Here is a 6000-nt window from a genome sequence, read left to right as displayed (position 1 = left end):
GTGAATATTGAAGTGAGGAGGCCTGTAAACAGTAGCTATAAAAGGTGATTGAGTAAGCTGTATAGATTTCATGACTAGAACCTCAAAAAACAAACACACTCATTTGTTTTCATACATTGAAGTTTGCTGTCATAACTGTTAGCAACACCTCCGCCTTTGCAGGATGCGCAGGGGATATGGTCACTAGTGTAACCAGGAGGAGAGGCCTAATTTAATGCAGTAAATTCATCATGCTAAAGCCATGTTTCAGAAAGGCCACAGACAATTACTCGAAGCCGTCACATCTTTCTGGCTAAATTACATTCTGAAGCTACAGTATGTTGCGCTTGGTGACCTCTGACTATTTCAAACCTAACATCTTTGGTGCCGACATGTATAACAATGTCCCTATACTCTCTACACTCACCAGTTTTAGCCTCAGTCAGCACCATCTTTAGATTAGCCTTTACGTTGGTAGCCCTGCCCCCTGGTAAAAAATCTATGATCACTGGATTATTTTTTTTATGTATAATATTACGGGTAATGGAGACACCAATGACTACGGTTTTCAATTTGTCCAAGCTAATGTTGGGAGGCTTCGGCGGCTCAGACCCCGTAACGGGTGGAGGAGAGACCCGAGAATGCTCGGGATCTGACTACGAAGCTTGCTTAGTGGGGAAAACCGGATAAAAGTTTATATTGGCTGAATGAGCGACACCATTTTCCAGAAGCCATGACAAAATTGTCAGGCTACGGGGACTGTGAGGGGGGATTAACACTACTACCTGTCCTTATTGGTGGCACAGACGCTGTTTTATATTTTCCTACACTTAAATTGCCCTTGCCTAACGATTGCGTCTGAAGCTGGGCTTGCAACTCGGCTATCCTCACCATAAGGCGATAGTTCTCCTGCATATTGAGTACAACGACTGCAATTAGAAGGCATAATGTTACTTTGCTTTTTCGACTGGTGGAGGTCCTGCAGATCCATGTCCAGATAAAGTGTCCGGGGTGAAAAAGTTGAATGAAAAAAGTTGAGTGAGGACAAAACTAAAATGTTGGTAAATGTGTTAAATACAGAGTTTTACTAAACGGTAATTAAAAGTAAAAAGCTAAATGTTTGGCAGGTAGCCAAGTAGCCTAATAAAAAGTATGAGCTTGGCTCATCGCACTCTAGCGACTCCTTGTGGCGGGCCAGGTACCTGCGGGCTGATCCCGGTCACCAGTTGAACGGTGTTTCCTCTGACACATTGGTGTGGCTGGCTTCTGGGTTAAGGAGCGCGGTTAGGCAGGTCATGTTTCGGAGGACGCATGACTCCACCTTCGCCGCTCCTGAGCCCATTAGGGAGTTGCAGCAATGAGACAAGATCAAAAAATGCATGAGCTGGCGCACACCCAGAGAAAATTATTTTGTGTAGAGGTGCTGACTAACAGGGAATAAACTGTATGCTATAAAAATAAAGAGAGTCGCACACTCTCTCTATATATATATATATTTATAAACTCCCAGTAATTTATTAGGTAAAACACCAAAGTTTCGGCATCACTGTGCCTTCTTGACAGTGATGCCGAAAAGTTGGTGTTTTACCCAATAAATTACTGGGTGTTTATATATATAGAGAGTGTGCGACTCTCTTTATTTTCATAGCTTACAGGTAGCCAAGTAGCAACATACAACACTGCAGCACGGAGACAATGCGGAAGTGTGACGGAAAGTGACGTGTTACTAACAAGACAAGTCAGGATGGTGTCGGTCCAGTGGTTCTCAACCTCAGGTACTGTGGGTACTAGGGGCTGTATGTTTTGGTTTGGAGTGCGTTAATGTCTCAGCAGTGCCACCAGGTGGTTATTTGTTACCAATAACATATATCCACACACTCAAAAATAAGAGTATGGTTACAGTACAATGTTGATCCCTGGAGTACAAAAAGGTAAAAGGTACACACATAAGGTACCTTCAGGAGGTACACATAGGAACTCACATAGAACTGGTTGGTACCTTTAAGGATACATGTGCATATAATCTAGTATATTACCCAATATATTAAATATAAAGCTTGTTTGTAACCAAGTGGGAGGTGGCAATCTACCAGTTGTGAAGTCATAAATACCAGTTAGATGCATTCATATCATTTGAAATCGTTGGGAAACGGCAATTGGCTAATGGCCAACAAGCTGCGTCTTTCATAAAGTAAATGTACAGCTCGTACATCATGCTTGTAAACAAATTAAACATCCATGTTAAATAGATTGCTTTTTATAAATAATATTTTGTTGTTACATTTAACTGCCAAAAATGCTGTTATTGAGGTCATTTCCTTAGTACTGTATGTGACATCAGAGGTCAGCATGTGGGAGAAGTCAGAGCTCAGGGATGATAGATGCGTTTCCCACTAACAATTACAAGTTGGAGGGCCATTCAACTGGATTTTTCCCAGTCGAACAGTTGAAGTCGGAAGTTTACATACATGTAGGTTGGAGTCATTAAAACGTGTTTTTCAACCACTCCACAAATGTCTTATTAACAAACTATAGTTTGTTAGGACATCTACTTTGTGCATGACACAAGTAATTTTTCCAATAATTGTTTACAGACAGATTATTTCACTTACATTCACTGTATCACAATTCCAGTGGGTCAGAAGTTTACATACACTCAGTTGACTGTGCCTTTAAACAGCTTGGGAAATTCCAGAAAATTATGTAATGGCTATAGAAGCTTCTGATAGGCTAATTGACATCATTTGTGTCAATTGGAGGTGTACCTGTGGATATATTTCAAGGCCTACCTTCAAACTCAGTGCCTCTTTGCTTGACATCATGGGAAAATCAAAAGAAATCAGCCAAAACCTCAGAAAAATAATTGTAGACCTCCACAAGTCTGGTTCATCCTTGGGAGCAACTCCCAAATGTCTGAATGTACCACGTTCATCTGTACAAACAATAGTACGCAAGTATAAACACCATGGGACCACGCAGCCGTCTTACCGGTCAGGAAGGAGACGCGTTCTGTCTCCTAGAGATGAACGTACTTTGGTGTGAAAAGTGCAAATGAATCCCAGACAACAGCAAAGGATCTTGTGAAGATGCTGGAGAAAAAGTATTTGATCCCCTGCTGATTTTGTATGTTTGCCCACTGACAAAGAAATGATCAGTCTATAATTTTAATGGTAGGTTTATTTGAACAGTGAGAGACAGAATAACAACAAAAACATCCAGAGAAACACATGTCAAAAATGTTATAAATTGATTTGCATTTTAATAAGGGAAATAAGTATTTGACCCCTCTGCAAAACATGACTTAGTACTTGGTGGCAAAACCCTTGTTGGCAATCATAGAGGTCAGACGTTTCTTGTAGTTGGCCACCAGGTTTGCACACATCTCAGGAGGGATTTTGTCCCACTCTTCTTTGCAGATCTTCTCCAAATCATTAAGGTTTCGAGCCTAACGTTTGGCAACTCGAACCTTCTACTCCCTCCACAGATTTTCTATGGGATTAAGGTCTGGAGACTGGCTAGGCCACTCCAGGACCTTAATGTGCTTCTTCTTGAGCCACTCCTTTGTTGCCTTGGCCGTGTATTTTGGGTCATTGTCATGCTGGAATACCCATCCACGACCCATTTTCAATACCCTGGCTGAGGGAAGGAGGTTCTCACCCAAGATATGACTGTACATGGCCCCGTCCATCGTCCCTTTGATGCTGTGAAGTTGTCCTGTCCCCTTAGCAGAAACAACCCCCAAAGCATAATGTTTCCACCTCCATGTTTGACGGTAGGGATGGTGTTCTTGGGGTCATAGGCAGCATTCCTCCTCCTCCAAACAAGGCGAGTTGAGTTGATGCCAAAGAGCTCGATTTTGGTCTCATCTGACCACAACACTTTCACCCAGTTCTCCTCTGAATCATTCAGATGTTCATTGGCAAACTTCAGACGGGCCTGTATATGTGCTTTCTTGAGCAGGGGGACCTTGCGGGCGTTGCAGAATTTGAGTCCTTCACGGCGTAGTGTGTTACCAATTGTTTTTTTGGTGACTATGGTCCCAGCTGCCTTGAGATCATTGACAAGATCCTCCCGTGTAGTTCTTGGCTGATTCCTCACCGTTCTCATGATCATTGCAACTCCACGAGATGAGATCTTGATTGGAGCCCCAGGCCGAGGGAGATTGACAGTTATTTTGTGTTTCTTCCATTTGCGAATAATCGCACCAACTGTTGTCACCTTCTCATCAAGCTGCTTGGCGATGGTCTTGTAGCCCATTCCAGCCTTGTGTAGGTCTACAATCTTGTCCCTGACATCCTTGGAGAGCTCTTTGGTCTTGGCCATGGTGGAGAGTTTGGAATCTGATTGATTGTTTGCTTCTGTGGACAGGTTTCTTTTATACAGGTAACAAGCTGAGATTAGGAGCACTCCCTTTAAGAGTGTGCTCCTAATCTCAGCTCGTTACCTGTATAAAAGACACCTGGGAGCCAGAAATCTTTCTGATTGAGACGGGGTCAAATACTTATTTCCCTCATTAAAATGCAAATCAATGTATAACATTTTTGACATGCGTTTTTCTGGATTTTGTTGTTGTTTTTCTGTCTCTCACTGTTCAAATAAACCTACCATTCAAATTATAGATTGATCATTTCTTTGTCAGTGGGCAAATGTACAAAATCAGCAGGGGATCAAATACTTTTTTCCCTCACTGTATCTATATCCACAGTAAAACGAGTCCTATATCGACCTAACCTGAAAGGCCGCTCAGCAAGGAAGAAGCCACTGTTCCAAAACCGCAATAAAAAATCCAGACTACGGTTTACAACTGCACAAAGATCGTACTTTTTGGAGAAATGTCCTCTGGTCTGATGTAACAAAAATAGTGACCATCGTTATGTTTGGAGGAAAAAGGGGGTGCTTGCAGGTCGAAGAACACCATCCCAACTGTGAAGCACGGCGGTGGCAGCATCATGCTGTGGGGGTGCTTTGCTGTAGTAGGGACTGGTGTACTTCACAAAATAGATGGCATCATGAGGAAGGAAAATTATGTGGATATATTGAAGCAACATCTCAAGACATCAGTCAGGAAGTTAAAGCTTGGTCGCAAATGGGTCTTCGAAATGGACAATGACCCCAAGCATACTTCCAAAGTTGTGGCAAAATGGCTTAAGGACAACAAAGTCAAGGTATTGGAGTGACCATCACAAAGCCCTGACCTCAATCCTATAGAAAATGTGTGGGCAGAACTGAAAAAGCGTGTGCAAGCAAGGAGGCCTACAAACCTGACTCAGTTACACCAACTCTGTCAGGTTGGAATGGGCCAAAATTCACCCTACTTATTGTGGGAAGCTTGTGGAAGGCTACCCGAAACGTTTGACCCAAGTTAAACAATTTAAAGGCAATGCTAACAAATTCTAATTGAGTGTTTGTGAACTTCTGACCCACTGGGAATGTGATGAAATAAATAAAAGCTGAAAGAAATAATTCTCTCTACTATTATTCTGACATTTCACATTCTTAAAATCAAGTTGTGATCCTAACTGACCTAAGACAGGGATTTTTTACTAAGATTAAATTTCAGGAATTGTGAAAACGGAGTTTAAATGTATTTGGTTAAGGTATATGTAAACTTCCGACTTCAACTGTATGTGGTAAATTCCCACTTCCCACTTGCTTACAAAAGCAGCATTAGGTACAATAATTACAGCACTTTGAAATGTAAGTGGGGGCATTTTGCTGCTGGGGACTCATTAGCATAATTGGGGGCATGATCTAAAATATGTTGTATTTGTGCCAACTGTCAGTGGAAATGTTGTACCATTTTAAGTGGTTTTATCGTTTTCTTGATGAAGGTAGAGCACCATTTGACAGGGTCAGTTTTGCAAATGTTGTAAGACTGTGTGCCAATTTAAGAGGTTGCTATGCATTTTCCAGTAGCTTAATGAGAGCTGGTTCAAAGGAAGTTACATTTTAATTGTTAACAACTTACTGACAGCTAGTTACAAGTGGGCTACTATAAAATTCTCAGTAATTGACTGTAGC

Source organism: Coregonus lavaretus, assembly GCF_964263955.1.
Source record: "Coregonus lavaretus genome assembly, chromosome: 34".
Lineage (NCBI taxonomy): Eukaryota > Metazoa > Chordata > Actinopteri > Salmoniformes > Salmonidae > Coregonus > Coregonus lavaretus.
This window is presented reverse-complemented; position numbering follows the sequence as displayed.